We start from the raw sequence: 17098 nt of genomic DNA on the forward strand, positions 1-17098 counted from the left end.
AGGAGGGGCCCAGCAATCTTGTTTTGCCAGGTCCTCTGGTCCGATGCAGGCTCAAGCCTGAGAGCCTCTTGCCAACCCAGATGTTACATGCCTGCAGGGATCATTTGCCAAACCTCCCTTCTGATTCTTCCTGCCCACTGTGAAGCTTCATGTCCTGGCCACTGAGCAGACAGGCTTTATTCCTCCGTGTGCTTTCTTGCTCAGTCCAAGTCTCACTTGCTCCTTTTCGTTCCTTAGAGGGGAGTCATTTCTCTGCGTCCCTTCTGTCCGGCCCACATGATTGAACAATGACCTTAAGTATCTCCTTCAACCCAGAAACTTGCATGTTTCCTTCAACTTGCAGCCTTACTAAGACTTCGAGTGCATTTTTCATTCCCAGGCACATAGTCCTCATTAATTCATTCCCTGGTGCCCCTGCTGATTCACACTGTTGTTACTCACTGTTCCTGGTTTTTGAACTTTAACAGAGGGATATGAACAGGCAGGGAACTTCCATGTATGCGGCCACTAAGCACTGAGCAGCAAAGCCTCAGCAAGGCCATCAGTGTGAAGATGCGAGCGGTGTCCCTCCCGGCCCAGAGCATCCTGCCCCGGGCGCAGGAGACAGCTGCTGAGCAACGGGTTTCTGCAAAGTGAGGGAAGTTCAAGTAGCACTCAGCCTTGAAGGCAGCTCTTTCCTGCCTAAAACCAAGGGTGTTTGTAAGACCTTTCCTACCACATAAGGGTAAAGAAGAAGCCTTGTACTTTTTCAGCAGACATTTGACGGAGAACAGCCCCGAAGGAAGGGCCTCGGGCTCTCCACTGATCACACGTGGCTCAGGCATGCTAGGAAGCTCAGTACTTTATGTGGGGTCCTGGACAAATAGGTACAGATAACTGAAGTGTATTTGGCAATCAAAGACGGAGATAGATGAGGCCTGTGTGGGGGAAGGCGGCCAGGTGGGAGGCTGGGCTCACTTGCCACAGAGCAGGGCTGTCGCTGTGGGCTTCACATGTTGCCAGCTGTGAAGTCACCGCTCTGGTCGCCTGTGGGGTTGACTGTCCCCCTTTTGGCTTCGCATCAGGCCCTGTCTTCCTCCCCATCATCAGGTATGTCCATTCCTGTCCGCACATAATCCACAGGCCACAGTATTCTAGGTGGCTTGATGCCAGCTCTGTGGTGCGGACACGAGAAGTGTACTGTCTAGTGTTAATCGACACAAGTACAGTTAGTCTCCAGGCAGCAAGTTGAGACAGAGGAGCATTCCCAGCTCACCTGACTAGTCTCCTTAAAGGCTAACCCTCGAAGCCTCGGTTTCCTGAGATGTTGCCACTGTCACGCCTAACTCCCAGGACTTTTTTATTGAAGGGTCGTTGATTTGCAATGTTAGTTTCAGGTGTACAGCGAAGTGAGTCAGTTATACATGTACATACATACGTACTTTTCTTTTTAGATTATTTTCCATTGTAAGTTATTACGAGAAATTGAATGTAGGTCCCTGTGCTGTACAGTGGGTCCCTGTTGTTTATCTCTTTATTATATACTAATGTGTGTATCTTAATCCCCAACCGCCAACTTATCCCTCCCCACCCTTTCCCCTTTGGTAACCATAGTTTGTTTTCTATGTCCATGAGTCTGATTTTGGTTTTTAAATAGAATTTGTTTCTTTTTTTGTTTTAGATTCCACATATAAGAGATACCATATCATATCTGTCTCTCTCTGTCTGACTTCCTTCAGCATCTTTGTGAAGTTTAAATGAGATAACATGTGTGAGGGACACCCACTGCCATGCCTGGTGTAGAGCACGCCTGGTAAACACTACATCCCTCCCCTCCAGTCCTCAGCCATCAGGCTGCTGTCTGCATGCTCCTTTGCCAGTGATGAAGTCAGAGGGGCTGAGGGGCACTGAGGCCCGCGGGTCCGGCCGAGGGGCCACTAGGGGACATTTCTTTGTAAACTTGGCACTGACCTCCCCTTCACGGCTATTTTTCCTTTTAACTGTTTTCATTCCAGACTCTCAGTTTTACAAACACATCTAGATGCCAAAGGCAATATTTACTCTCTTTTTTTTTTTTGGCTTATAGCTTTGCCCAAAGCAATCTAAATAGTAGTGAGAGGGAAAAGGAAGCAGCTCCTTATTTTATTTAAGGTTCTGAACAAATAGGCATCAAGGTCTTAAGCACTGATGTAACGTCTGCTCAGGCAAAAAGGTGGTTAAGCAATCTCGCGCAGTCAGGACGCCACCGCTCCTCTTGTTAACACGGGCAACAGAGGGAATAGAATGTCCGTACGCAACATAGCAAAGGGTCAGAGATGTGGCCTGGTTCTGAGCTAAATATGTACATCACCTTTCTTTTTTGATATAAAAATACTCATTAAATATTTGTTAGCAAATAGGCACAAACTAGTCTACATAGTCTGGTGGACTTGATGACGTTGGTCTGACTAGAGACAGACAAGTCAGCATTCCAGAGTCAGGATTCTTGACCTGAATGTTCATCAGGCCAGTAGAACTCCCCTTGAGTCAATGGCTGTTCACAGGATGTCAGGCAGAAAGCCTTGGGTACCGTCTCTCTGTTATAACCTGTTTCCTCCCATCTCTTCTAAGTGAAACTGCTTAGCTCAAGAGTCCTTCATTGGGCAGTCACAGGTGGGATTTCTGTTTCATGGATGAGGAGAGGACGTGGGAACCCAGGGCACCTATTGCCTGGACTCATCAGGGGCTTATGAAACGGTTTACTGTGAGTGGAAGAGCTGAGACACTGCCACGCCTTCTTGTACTAGGAACACGGAGAATGCGGTGGTGGCCTCATTGCTTCGATCAGAGCTGAAGCTCACAGAATCCCATTAAAAGGGAATGCAGGGTGGCCATAATGAGCCCTATGCAAAACAAACTGACCAGAAACAGAGCAGAGGCTATGCAGCCCAGAAAACATATAGAGTAGAAGGTATAGAAGCCAGCCGATACCAGGACAGGGAGTAAGAGACGCCCAGAAGTTCTGCACTGTGCAGTGCGGGAGCGCCTGAGCCCAGGAGCGGACGCCTGCTGCGGAAGTCTTCAGATCATCCTTAGACCTGGGGACCCTTCAGGTCATGTGTCCGTGAAATTTGCTCTAATGGTAGCTCCTGGTTACCCACTCCCCCCCTGTTGTCCTCCATGAGAATTTGTCCCCCTTCTCACTCCATGCCATGCAGTTGAGCTGACTTGAGTGAGTCCCAGACACTTGCAACCAAAAAAGTTAACCATAACGTATTTCTTCTCTGTCTGTCTGGCCACACTGAAATACTGACTTTTATCACAGATTTAGCCTTTGAGCTCTCCCCACCTTTTTCTGTGAAATAAAGAAGAAATGCTTCTCTTGGCTTCTAGAAAGAAGCATAACAAAAGGTAACTGAAAACCCACTTTTTTTTCATTTTTCACAAATAGTAATCTCCATTTTGCCATTCTTCTGTAAATTGGGATTCATGATTTCAAGTTTCTCTGAGAATTTGCTCTGCTCTGGCTCTGACTGGTCCACATAGCTTGTTAAGTGACTCAGAGCCCCTCTGTCCTCAGTGTCATATTGACTCATGCAGAGAAGGACCACAGTGGAGTTAAGAGCTGCCTTGGGACTGTAACTTTTAAAAGAAATGTCTTATGTATTTATATGTTCTTATTCTGAAAGTTACATATGCTCACTGGGAAAGAATGGAGACAGCAGAAGAGTAAAAAGAAAAGACACTCACCTATAAACTTGGAGAAAAACAAATCACAGTTAAAATCTATACATGTCTTGTCTTCATTGTCTTTGCATGTTAAGAACCAGTTGAGGTCACCTGGTACAGACATTGCTGAAACCTCACAGCTCACTTAGCGTTACAATGTAAACATCTTTCCAAGCTCTGAAACAGCTCTTTGCAAACATCAGTTTTAATAGCTGCCCGCTAGCCCAGCAAATGGAATTTCATCACTCCTATATACCTAATAATTGCACAGTGTCCAACACTTGTTTACAATGTTTGGCTGATATAAGTAACTATGTAGTGGGTATTTAGTGCATGTTTTGGCTGATAGTTTGCAGATGGATTCCTGAATGTGCAATCACTGGGAAAGAGCTTTCTTTAGCTCATTTTTTAAGGCCCCTGAAAGGCTTTTGTCAAACTTGGAGACTTTTTAAATTAAACATCTTGTCCTCTTGGAATCTGTTAACTCTCATGAAAATTCGATCGCTGGGTAGTTGTCAGGAAGCCTGGCTGTCAGAGCTCCTGATGACTAAGGCCGCCTCTGTGCCTAGGTAACTTTGCGGTTTGGAAATGTCACAGAGGAATAACCTGATTTTCTCCTCAGAAAGTTTGACCAGATGAGTGGTCTTGGCTAATCTCAAGTAGGAGTTTGGTGGATTAGACTACTGGGTTGGGTCTTAACCAGATTGTTATCAAAAGTAAAAAAAAAAAGTATCAGTTATATACACACTCCCATATACACATGCGTATGTACAAAATACTCCCCTCCACCTTTAAGACCACCTGCTTGGCAGGAGATCAGAGTTGGGGGTGGAGAGCGTGAACTGAGAAGGAAACACTGCTCATCCCACCCCCACCTCTGCTTCAACAAGAGGACCTACACTTGCTTCTCTGTACTTGCCCTCTGGCTGAACCATCTTTTGAAGAAATGATACTTGGAGAGTGGGGGATGGAAGAATTCAAGGGCACCAGTCTGGAGGCTATAGGTTTGCGAAAGAGACGCTGAAAAGGGTTGGCCTCCTTCTGAATTTGTTGTAGTGTCATGACTTTGTTTGAAGTGCAGTACATTTTTAAACTATCCAGAAAATACGACTGTTAATGCATATATTGAAATCCAGAAAGGGAAACAGAAATGAAAGAGGATTTATTACTTGTCACTTAATTTTTTTTCAATGCCCATGTTTAAATGATGTTTAAAGTATTCTGTGTTATAGGTAGGGGACCTTTAAGTCATACCGCCAGGAATTCCGGAAGGACTGAGCCGTTACGGTGCTAGGAGGCGTTTAGGACTATTGTTCTGGAACAACCAGCTGAACAACAGACCGACCACCCAACAAAACCTGTGAATGAAGCAAGACAGAGGTAACAGCAGCCTCCCACAGAAAACAAGCCACAGAGGTTGGGGTGGCTCATCCATTCAGTCAGCAAATCCATCCTGAGGACCTTCTATGTGCCACATGTTGTTCTGGCCACTGAATATACAACATTGGCCAAGGCCCTCAGAACTTACAGCCTAGTGAGGAAACACGTACATCAAAATTGAACATGCTGCAGGATGAGTGTGAAAATGGAGATGTCTGCAAGGTGTAGTGAGAATAGAGGAAAAAATCTGCATCTTTTAGGGAAAAACATGGGGAAAGTGTCAGAAAATGGAGGTGAGGACTGGCCATGTGAATGCTGCCCAAACCCCATGCTTGGAAGGGCCCTGGGCTTGACTTAATGCCCTACTCTTGCCATTCTGAAATTCTCCATAATTTTTTTTAAACAAGAAGCCCATAGCTTCATTTTACACTAGACCCTGTAATTATGTAGCTGGTCCTGGCTAAGGGATTTTCAGGTGATGAAGTGGGGGAAGATGTTCCAGCCAAGTCAAGTAACAGAGTGAAAGAAACGGACGTGAGGAATGGGAAGTGTAAAGTCTACTGAGAGTCACACAGCCTGACACAGGCTCACCTTGGGGAGAGTCTGGAGGTGTACGTGCCCATAAGGTGAGACAAGTTGTGAGATCTGAATCTTGAAGGATCTTGCGTTGGTTGCAGTCAAGTTTGGATTTTATGCCAAGGGCACTGCAAGTCATTCAAAATTTAGACCAGGTGAGCAGCAAGAGAACATTCTCATACCTGTGAGGTCACTGAAATGGCAAAGCAGAGATAAAGTGAAGGAGGGCAGCATCAGAGGTAGGTAGACTAGTAAGACTTACTCAGAAAACGCCCAGGAAATAAAAGCTGAACAACAGTAAAGGGGATTTTTAAGATACACAGGAAGAAGGTGGATAGAGACATAGGAAGAATGGAAAGAGATGGACACTGGCTGGATCGAGGATTTCGGGAAGAGGGAAAAGTGAAGAATGAGTGCTTGGTTTCTGACTTGAACAAAATGGATAGGATAAGATGCGGTCACTTGTGATGGGGGATGTAGAGGGATAACAGTGGCAAAGCAGTGATGATGGCTTCAGTTTTGACTACTTTAATCTTGAGGCAAACACAGTCTCCATCCTAGCTGGGCATGCTGGTGTGAAATTTGGTGCCGTGGTCTGACTGAAGAACTGGGAGTAGGTCAGTAGGAACTGGGAGTATGGGCCTGGAGGTAAGGGAGTACACTCACAGGGGGGCGTGCAGGGTGAGGAAAGGGGCAGCAGGGCCAGCAGTGCACTCTGGAGAAGGTTAGAGCACAAGGCTCCGTCAGGGGAGGTGGAACCTATAAGGCTTCTCGCTCCAGAGCGCTCAGCCCCCACTCCATGCCGCCCACCCACTGACATCACTTATTTCCCCCGAATCAGCCACATGTTGATGGAGCACATGCGGGCCAGCCAACTGCAGCCTCAGGAGACGCTGATGGCCGGGGCGGCTCTGGGGACCTAGCTACATTGCTCCCTCACTGACAGGTACATTAGGCGGATGGGTTGGTGTTTCTGAATCACTGAAGCTGGAGGTGGTGGAGCTCAGTGCTTGTCCCTGGTCCCACGGAAAGGGGGAATACCCAGTGACGTCATCAAAGGCTCACTGGCCATCATCTCCCAGAGCGAGGGAGGATGCAGGACACAGTGTTAGCCAGAGAGGATGCAGCATACGAGCCAGAGAACACATTTCAAAAGGGAAAGGACAGTCAGTAAATGCCATCAGGGAAAGGGGGGCTCCTTACTCTTTTCTAGAAGCCAGTGCAGCTGCATATTAACCGTGTGACTTTGCCCTCGTCTTTTTATTTTATTTTTTCTCGTGCTGGTTTGAACGCTGGACCCTGGTTCTCTCTCTCACTTACTCAGACTTCGTATCAGCAGCTTCCTGGCTGATGTCTGGCTCTTGACCACAACACAAGCCCTGGTTTCCCTTTGCAAGTCCAAAGTGGTGCTTGACATGCTGAGGGTGCTCCACCCTCCAATTGGCACTAGTTGGGCAAGGATAGATGACAATTCAGAATGGAGGGGGACTGACCGCCTTTTAGTCACGATGCTGACTTCAAACCAGACCCAAACACCCAAGGGCCACATACCTGGCTTCACACCCCTGTGCGTCCATGCTTTGTGTTGATTTTCTCTCCAGTCTTCCCCTCATCCCTGACATCCTGCTTTGTTCCCCCAGCTCCCTGCTTCCTGGGCCTCCTAGTCTTGTAATCTTTCTGTGCTCGCACTTTGCTTTTGGACTTACTGGCAGAAGCAGCTTCCCCTGGTGCTCCTCAGGACATGCGTGGCACTCAGCTTCTGGTGAGTCGAGCCCTGTCTGCTATGGTGATGGAGAATGTTTTGATCTTGGCTGTTTTACCCCAGAGTCGAACTCATCATTTTAAACCAATAATACAAGAGTTATGGGATGCTCTTTTTTCCCTACCCTTTGACATTCTCCATTGGAAGGTCCTTTCTGGAGTCCTTTCAGATGACAGCTTGAGACTGAAGATAGTGAGGTTGCCCTGACTGTACTTGGGGTAGGACTTCTATGTAGTAAATGGTCATCTTGGCTCCATCATCTGAGTTCTTGTGGGATTCTGCTGGGTGAATCTCCTTTATAGCATGTACTCTTTTATGGACCATTTCTCAAGCAAAAAAAAAATGCATCTCCAAATGCTTCACTTTAAAGCTTCATGTAACACTTTAAGCTTTACTCATACCTGTGCTTTAGCTATGAAGTAGATCATTTCAGGAGTCTCTATTTCTCACATACTTGTTTGGGAGGAATGTTAAGGGATTCTGCAAACAGCTTCATCGAACACAGATCCAAACGGAAAAAAATAAATAAATAAAGAGGAAAAACACTATAGAGAGTCCTGGCGAGGCGTTAGGTCACAGGGGCCTGATCACCGTCTGCGTCTGGATGCGATACAAAGTCTGCCTTCCTAAAAGAGGAAGGAATGCAAGACCAGCTCTTGGTCCCTTAGTTTGGACAAGCTGCCTGTTTGGTGGTTGGAGCCACGCTAAGAAGCTGTTTTGAGAGCGTGCGTGCGTGTGTCAGGAGGACGAAGGGCCAGGAAGTGGGAGAGGGAAGGAAGGACCGCAGGAGTTACTACAACGACAACGGGGGATTCGCTGGGATTTGCCACGAGGAGCCTCAGCTGGCGGAGCCTCCAGAGGTCGTACGCGGGGCAGCTGCTTCACTGGGTTTAGGACAGCCAAAAGGCTATGCTCTCTTGATTATTACTTACCTTAAAAAGAGAGAGAGAGCGCGCGCTAAATCCTGGCTGATAAGAAATAATATTTCCTAGTTCTTTCTATGACTTAAAATAGAAGGTCAAAATAGAGAAAACTCCATCCAGGTTTTCTTTAGCTTGACATTTTTGGCTAATCGCCATTGTTCCCAGGGGCGTTTTCTAGCAGCCACTCGGCCAGTTACGGGGCCCTGGAAGGGTGTGCGGAGAGGGCTAGCAAGTGCCCCTGGGGATCTGTATCAACTGTCCCCTCAGGGATAGCAAGGGGCACGTCCGTCCATCCCTGCACCCGGAGCATCTCACTGCCAGACTCCTCTCTGGACCACAGGACAGAAGTGTGCCTGACCTGCAGGGTGTGGGCCACCACCTCTGGCCCTGATTCCCCTTGTCCTTTCAGTCCTGGGTTTTCAGTTGCTCCCATGGTAATGTCTGGCCCTGATACTGTATATCCTGATCTCACTGAACTTCCAGTATCTTTTGTACATTCATTCAACAAGCTATTATTAGGCTCCTACCACGTTCTCAAGGAATTCATGATTTAATTTGAGTAAATGGGTAGATAAGATATAAAGTATTGGTAGAGCTTAAAAGTCATGAGCCAAGTGACCCTTCACCAATGAGGTAACTTCTATAATCTGGTTAAAATATTTATTTTGAAGATTGACGGGGAATCACTGAACTCATGCAGATAAGTAGGTTGGTTCTCAAATTACTTGTTGTCCAAGTGGATTTATTAGCCCCCTTAAACGTACTTAATAAATGGCCACCACGGGCTGAGCTATCTATCTTGAAGTTTTTCTCCCTCTGATTATATATTTATTACAGGCTAATGCCCATGGCAAAAAGATAAGGCATTCTCTTTGGGAAAAAGAAAATTTATTAATATTTTCCACTCACTGAATTATCAAGAAAGACTCCCCCAATGTCTGCTCCTTGTTCATGGATGACACAAATCACAGACAAGATTATAGATGGACAGTGGAGGCTCCCCGCTCAGTTACTAACAACTAATGGCTAAACTCAGTGTCCTGCAGGGAGCCTATTTCCCTTTCTACAACATGGAGGGCAAGATGGTTTCCATCAATTTTAAGTTCCTTTTAAATTCTCAGTTGAGGAGTACTGAGTTCGTGCAAAATGCCTACCCAAAGAAAACAAAATAATGACATTTGCAGCAACACGCATGGATCTAGAGATGATCATACTAAGTGAAATAAGCCAAAAAGAGAAAGACAAATATCATATGACATAGCTTCAGAGTTCTTCTTGGGGTTCTTTCATTATGTGACTCCGGGCAGGCGAGCCCAGCGAAGCCCAGACAGGCATCACTCCCCAGCAGACAGCTCCGTCTAGAGCCACCATTTTAAACTATCCCCAAGGCTCCTGTAGTCAACCTTTACTTAAAGATCACTTCTAGGAGGCATCCAATGTCTGGGCTGCCCTGGGCTGCGGCTTAAGACAGGCTTCACCTTATTTGCTGTTTATAGTTTTGAGCTGACAGCCACTTAAGGGCAAGAGATTTCAGCTGCCGCTACCCGTTACGGCTTTTGCCACCAACGCATTTGCCAGATAGCGCTAGCCGGAACTTTGTGGAAGCCCGGAAACAACTTTAATACGGCAGAGGGGACAGAGTTCAGATTCGGAGTTATTTTCCTGCTGTTATCTGCCGTGTCCTCTCTCACACTGGACTGTGGGGAGTTGTTACTGTTGCAGGAAAATGGCACCAGAGAAGATGGTCGTGTCCCAGGTCTCCGGTGAGTCCCTGGGACGCGCCCCACCAAGTGAGGGTCCTTGGCTTCTCACGGGAAAGAATTCAAGAGGGAGCCATAGCAGAGTGGAAGTAGATTTATTTAGGGAGACATACACTCCAGAGACAGAATGCAGTCCGTTTCAGGAGGCAGACTGACACCAGGGCTTGGGGTCGTCTAGGGAAATCAGAGGGGCCCTGGGGTGTTTCATTTTTATGGGATAGGTTATCTCATGGGCTAACGAATGGGAGGATTAATCCAACTATTTGGGGTAAGGGACAGAGATTTCCTAGAATTGCCCCCCCACACCCACTTTCTGGCGTTTTATGGTCAGCCTCAGAAGGGCGTGGGGCCTGTGGGTGTGCCACTTAGCTGCTAATGCATTACAGTGAGCCCACACCGAGGCTCGGGTTCTACTGGGAGTCAAACCTCCTGCCATCTTGGGCTGAGGTGGTTCTAACCATTAATGTCTTCTTCTCAATTGCTGTGTCATTCTTTTAATAGTTGTACCCTGCCTCCTTCCCTCCTATCAATGGCATCTGTGTGGCCTACAGTAATAATTATTTATTCATCAGGCATACGAGGTGCTCAGCTCTACTGAAGTCACCCACATTATGGGCTAGAGTGACTGGCATGACTGATCTCTGCTCCCCAGACTCAGCCTCAGGAGGCTAGCCTGGGCATGTTATCCCAGTGAGGGGAGAAGGTTAGCAGAAACCCTCGTAGCCTCTGGAGGACTAGGCTCTGACCTCATGCACTGTCAAGTCCAAACTGTTGGACAAAGAAAGTCTCGAGTTCAGTTCATTTTTAAGACATTGAGAAAGGAACTCTGACAAGAACTGTCAAGTCCCAAGACACAGAGATGGATGGGTACAGGGAGAACTGAAGCATTGACATTATCCGTGCAACCGACCACAGTTACTTGCGCCCGTCCCCTCTTCCCTTGGAGCTCTTTACCTGTGCCTTACTCACCTTTCTGCCTGCCGGTTCCTAGGACAGCACTTGTACGCAGACAGTGCCCAGTAGGTCATCTTGTGTTAGTCTGAATGTGACTGTACCCAGAATAGGCTCTGACACTACAATGGCAGTTTAGACTTTTCCTTATAACCACCACATCAGTCCTAGGGAGGCCTCCTCGCCCTCCACCCACACCTACCTGGGCATTTTCTCTCTACATTTCCCTAGAGTGTGTCTAGGTCTGGATTCTTTGTATTTATCTACTCAGCATTCATTAGGGCTTTTCATGTCCTTTCTCGTTTGGAGAAAATATTTAACCGTTTTCTCTTCTACTGTTTCTTCTCCACCATGCTCTCTAGTCTCTCCTTCTGGGATGCTGAGATACCTGTCAGATTTCTCGTTATAGCCTTCACGTTCCTTCACTCCTCTTGTACGTGTATCAGCTCATCATCCTTTTTATTTTCTCTCTTTTTCTCTGTCTTAAGCTATGTTGTTTGTTCTTTGTTATCATCATCATCATCGTTATTTCTCTCTTCAGTTATGTCTAGTAATTTATTTAACAATGTACTTCATGGTACTGGCTGCATCTTAGAACTACTCAGCAGATTAAAAAATATATAAATGCCTGGCCCTGCCCCCAAAGTTCCTGGTTTAATTGGTGTGGGTCAGGGCATGAATATCAGTATTTTTAAAGCTTGAAGGTGATATGTAACTGGAGTTAGCAACACTTGATGAAAATGTTCTTGGAATTTTTTCTCAGTGATCATACTTTTCACGTCTAGTATTTCTACTTTTTTTTTAAATCCACTGGATCTTATTTCATAAACCTTATTCTTGTTTTGTGGATGCCATTTTTTCTTTAGAACATTTTAAACACTCATAACTTGAGTCTCTTTTACATTGCTCTATTCTCTGTAACTCCTAAGGTGTCAGTTCCCCCAGTGGCTATGTCTGGCAGCTGTCTATCATGGTAGTGAATCTCCTCACAAGCTTTGTAATTTTTGACTGTGAGTTCATCTTGCATCTTGCGCCTTAGGATGGGATGGCCTCCTAATGAGCTCTTTGCCTGTGCCTGGTCCTGTGGCTTTCACTGGCTCCAAGTCAATTTTTATGTAAGTGTATCTTCTCAGGGTTTATACTGTACATACAGCTCAAATTCAGGGTTTGTATCTAGCCACACAAAGGCTTGGTGTTCTGAGCTCAAGCAAGTGGCAAGTGACACATTTTACATCCGTTACCTAGTGCCAGAGGCTAATTTTCAGCCTAGAGGATGAGGGTATCTGGGATTTTGTTTGGGAACTTACAGTATCTTCCTGGCTCCAGTTCACATGGGAGCCCAGTTCCGGTTCCTGGCTGGTCTTCCTGATGGGCATCTTTGCGTCCAACTCCTGTGCTTTGCTGTGGCCACACGTCTTCAGCTCCTGTGCACAACTGTGGATTTTCCTTCCATTTTTCTCACATGGAAATTTCCCTTTCTTGCTCCTAAGCTAGTGTATGTATTTTCTTAATATAAATCTTATTTTATTATAGCTTTATGTTTAGGAAAATGTGCAAAGACAGAGAGTTCCCATACACCCCACCTACAGTTCCCTCATTGCTAACCGCTTATATTAGTATGGGACTTGTGTTACAACTAATGAATTAGTATTAGTACATCGTCAAGTAGCTAGAATCCATATTGGATTTATATTTGCTTAGTTTTTAACCTAAGTCCTTTTTCTACTCAGAGATCACATCCACAGTACATTTCATTTTGTCATTCTGTCTCCTTTGGCTCTTTTTGGCTGTGACAGTTTCCCAGGCATTTCTTATTTTCGATGACCTCAACAGTTTTGAGGAGTACTGGTCAGATATTTTTATAGACTGCCCTTCAGTTGGGATTTGCCTGATGTATATCTCATAACAAGGTGGGGTGATGGGTGTTTGGAAGGAAGACCACAGAGATATCAAGGATCACACCATATCAAGGGTACATACTATCAATATAATGTGTCAGTATTGATGTTGACCTTGGTCTGCTGGCTGAGGTTGTGTCTGTCTGGTTCCCCACTGTAACATTACTCTTTTTGCTCCTCTCCATACTGTCCTCTTAGGAAGGAAGTCACTTTGCACAGCGAACATTTTAGGAGCAGAGAGTTAATATTCGATCTCCTTGAGGGAGGAATAGCTGCATAAATTATTCTGAATTTTGCACAGAAAATTGTGTCTATTCTCCCCGACTGATTTATTTATTCAGTCATTTATTTATGTCAGTATGGCCTCATGAATATTTACCTTATACTTTGGGTTATAATCCAATATTACATTACTTATTTTGTTGCTCAAAGGGCTATATAATTTGGACTATTGGGAGCTGTTTTCAGGTGGCTCCTGTGTTTCTTGGGAATACCATCATTGCGGTGGGTTTTTTTTTTTTTTCCCTTCTGAGAGCTTACTCTCCGGCACCAAAAGATGTTCTGGACTCATCTCGTATACTCTCTGTCTCTCTGTCTTAGTCTTTGAGTTAATCATTTCCCCAAATACCCCTCATTTCTTCTATTGGAAAATGGCATTAGAAAGTCAGATCTGGGGTGCTCAGGGTACTTACTGGTTGTTACTGGAGTTCGTTGCTTCTATGCTCCTCCCAGCTGACAAAGCAAGGAAACGTGTGTGTATACTAATCTCTGTGCATACACTTACCCCTAAATTTTTCTGTATGTATCTGTCTCCATGTGTATTAAACTAAGCATGAGTCTGTGCTCTAATCCATTGCTGTGTGGTTCTGTAGCCTCCTCTTGCATGTCTGTGCCTCCTCCCTGATTCCTGCCATCTCTTAACCATACAACTCCAGTGTGCAGTGATTTCAGAATTGCTAACCCACATCCCCAGGGAAAGAACTTTATCAACAACACATGTGTACAATTCTCATCGGCTTTAGCCTTACTGTCTTCACTCAGGTCCAAAGTTACTGAGGCTGGCACATTCCCCCCACCCCCATCCACTTCAGTGGTGGTCTATGTTGCGTTTGCAGTAGAGTGAGAATTTCTGTCACAATCTGCACTCTCTTGCTGGGATCCCAGGTATCAATGTCTTGTTTTTTCAGCTTGCATACACGGAGTTTCACTCTCTGTACTGTAATGTTGTTTGTTTTGAGAAATTCAGAGTCATGTATCCACCATTACAATGTCATGCAGAATAGTTTTCCATTTGAAAAAAAATCTTTGGGCTTCACCAGTTCAACCGTCTCTTCTATCCATGCTTCAGGCCACCACTGATCTGTTTACTATATCTGTAGTTTTCTAGAATATCATATCAATGGAGTCCTACAGTATATAGCCTTCTCAGGTTGGCTTCTTTGGCTTAGTAATTTGCATTTAAGATTCAGCTATATTTTCATATAGCTTGATAAGACAAATCAAACACCCTTTTTTGCCACTGTATAGTATTCCATTGTAAGGATGCACCACAGTTTTCCCTCCACCTATTGAAAGACATTTTCATTCCTTCTAGTTTGGGGCAATTATGAATAAAGCTTCTATAACATTTGTGTACAGTTACTTTTATGTCTGTATGTATAAAATGTTTCTATGTTTTGAAATATACACATATTTGCTTTAATAGCACTTGTATGTAAACTTATGAGATGTTATTCTGTGTTCAGTCTAGCATCTCCATACAGAAACCATCAAGAATTAGCCCGATGCCCAGATCTTGAAGGCTTAAAAGAGTTCCTCAGTACAAAAGTAATTGGACCTGAAGTGGCAGAGAGTACCCTGCTTAGATGGGGAGAGTCATGCTCAGGGCTGAAGTTGCCGCTTTGCCACCCACATACATGAGGCCACGCTGAGTGAACACAGTCCTGTATGCAGAGAAGGCAGCTCTGCACTGGGAAAATCACAAGCACACAAGGAGAGGCGAGACAGAGAGAGAAAGGAACAGAGAAGGCGTCTCTGTTTCAGTTTCAGATCAGCGTTCCAATCTCTATCTCATTTCCTGTGGTGTCCTGCTATATTTTCTGTTTAGATTCCATGAGATTCCTTTTCATCCATTCAGTAATCTTCCTTTTTTACTGGAGCAGCCTGGTTCCTTGAAGCCCCACTGCTCCCCACAAAAAAAGCAAAGCAAAACCTTCAGAAGAATAATTCTATTGCTTGTGTTTTTGATAAAAAGAGATAATGAGAGAGAGATTACTGGAACCCCAAATCTCCCAACCCTTACCAGCTGCTGCTTGCTGTGGCTTAGTGATACCCCACCAGGTCTCTGAGACAAGCTTGAGAGACTCCTCCAGGGCCTCCAGGATCTCTCTTAATAAAAATGAAAGCGTGCACTACGCTGTACACCAAAAATTGACACAACATTGTAAACTGACTATACTTCAATAAAAAAATACATATACCAAAAAAAAAAAGAAAGAAAGCAAACAGGGCCTTGAATACCTCAGTGGTCTTCTTTCCTTGTTACCTAGCGTGCACTATGTTGCACCTCAAGAAATTGATCCCTACACCTGCTCCATGCTCCTCTTTCTGGCCCCAAACTAATTCTATTAGAACTTTTAAGGACAGGGAAACTTTTTTTTTTTTTGGCCAAGAAAAGAACCCAGTCCCTTGACACACAGCTACACAGATGCTGCAAGAATGAGCAGCAAGAGTCAGTAAAAGGAACCAAGAGGGAAAAGAGCTTGCTACTATAGTAATCTCCACCCCTTGAACACATTCTACTCTTTCTCTTATTTTATGTATCATTTTATTTTGTACTGAAGAATAGCTAACATGAAGTGCACTCATCTTCAGTGTATAGCTTGGTGACTTTTTACACATGTATACATCAATGTAACCACCACCCAGATCAAGATTTAGAAAATTAAAATCAGAAAGTTTTCTGAACTTCATATAAATGAAATCCCATAATATGTACTTTTTTTTTTGCTATTTCATCTAAGTTGTTGCACATATCAGCAGCATGTTATAATTTTGTTGGCTGTGTAGTATTCCACTATATGAACCACCACAATTTACTTATCCACTCTTCTGTAATTGTATATTTGACTCTCGTGAATAAAGTTGTTCTGAGTATTCATGTACAAGTCTTTTTTTTTTTGTAGGCACATGCGATCATTTATGTTGTATACTTACCCAGGAGTGGAATTGTTGGGACAAAGTGTAAGTGTGTGCTTAGCTTTACTGCCAGTTTTTCAAAGTGGTAGGACAAGTTTATACTCTGCCATTAATGAATGAGAGTTCCAATTGCTCTACATCTTTGCTAACATTTGTACTCTAAGTCTTTTAAAATATTTTAGTAGTTGCTTAGTGGTATTCTTTGTTTTTTTGTCCTTGATCCGTAGCATGACTCTTCCTCAGATTTGGTTCTTCCGAAAGTTAGCAGATTTGGCAAATGGGGTTCTTCTTCTATGATAATTTCCTTGTCATAATAGTGGTTTCTTGGAAGGGGCACTAGAAAGAGAGATGATTGATTAATGATGCCTTTCACCAGCCCAAAAGGAAAAACACTGGAGTACATACAAAATATTTATCATCCTGAGATTAAAGTATGCCACCAACAATTTCTGAGGAGCAATGAAAGTGACCACTCATCTCCTCCCCTCTGACAGATGAAAGCATACAGTCAGCTCTACATCCACGGGAACCTGTTGGATTAGTTCATGCACATCTCACGGATATACTCTGTATTGAAGGTTGAATCATTAATACGTGACCTCTGCCACTGTCAGGACACTTACTGAAAGAAGAGTTTTGAAGTTTCCAGCAATAAATTTTCCATTTCTCTTTTTCAGTTTTTAGATTTTTGCTTTTCTTAAAGCTGTTTTTAGATACATAATATTTTAGAATTTTTATGTTTTCTTGATAAATCGACCCTTTTATCAATATGTAATGTCTCTTTTTATTCCTGGTAATTTTCTTTGCTCTGAAGTATAACTTGTCTGATAATAATATAGCCACTTCAGTTTTCTTTTGGTTAATGTATGCATAGTACACCTCTGTCCATTCTGTAACTTGTAACCTAGGGGTGTCATTGTATGTGAAGCAAGTTTCTTGCATGTAGTCCTTCTGACAGTCTCT

The 17098-nt window shown here is 44.3% G+C and overlaps 1 long non-coding RNA gene across 1 annotated transcript in view; it reads left to right on the forward strand.

The window, feature by feature from the left end:
• The window catches only part of LOC107034321 (uncharacterized), a 61724-nt gene that overhangs the window by 40836 nt on the left and 3790 nt on the right, over positions 1 to 17098 (forward strand). The window contains exons 8-11 of the long non-coding RNA XR_012062642.1: positions 3284 to 3369; positions 4920 to 5067; positions 6485 to 6589; positions 7284 to 7405. This is a non-coding gene — a long non-coding RNA (uncharacterized lncRNA). The remainder of the gene's footprint in view (positions 1 to 3283; positions 3370 to 4919; positions 5068 to 6484; positions 6590 to 7283; positions 7406 to 17098) is intronic.

This window comes from Vicugna pacos, chromosome 21 (assembly GCF_048564905.1).
Source record: "Vicugna pacos chromosome 21, VicPac4, whole genome shotgun sequence".
Lineage (NCBI taxonomy): Eukaryota > Metazoa > Chordata > Mammalia > Artiodactyla > Camelidae > Vicugna > Vicugna pacos.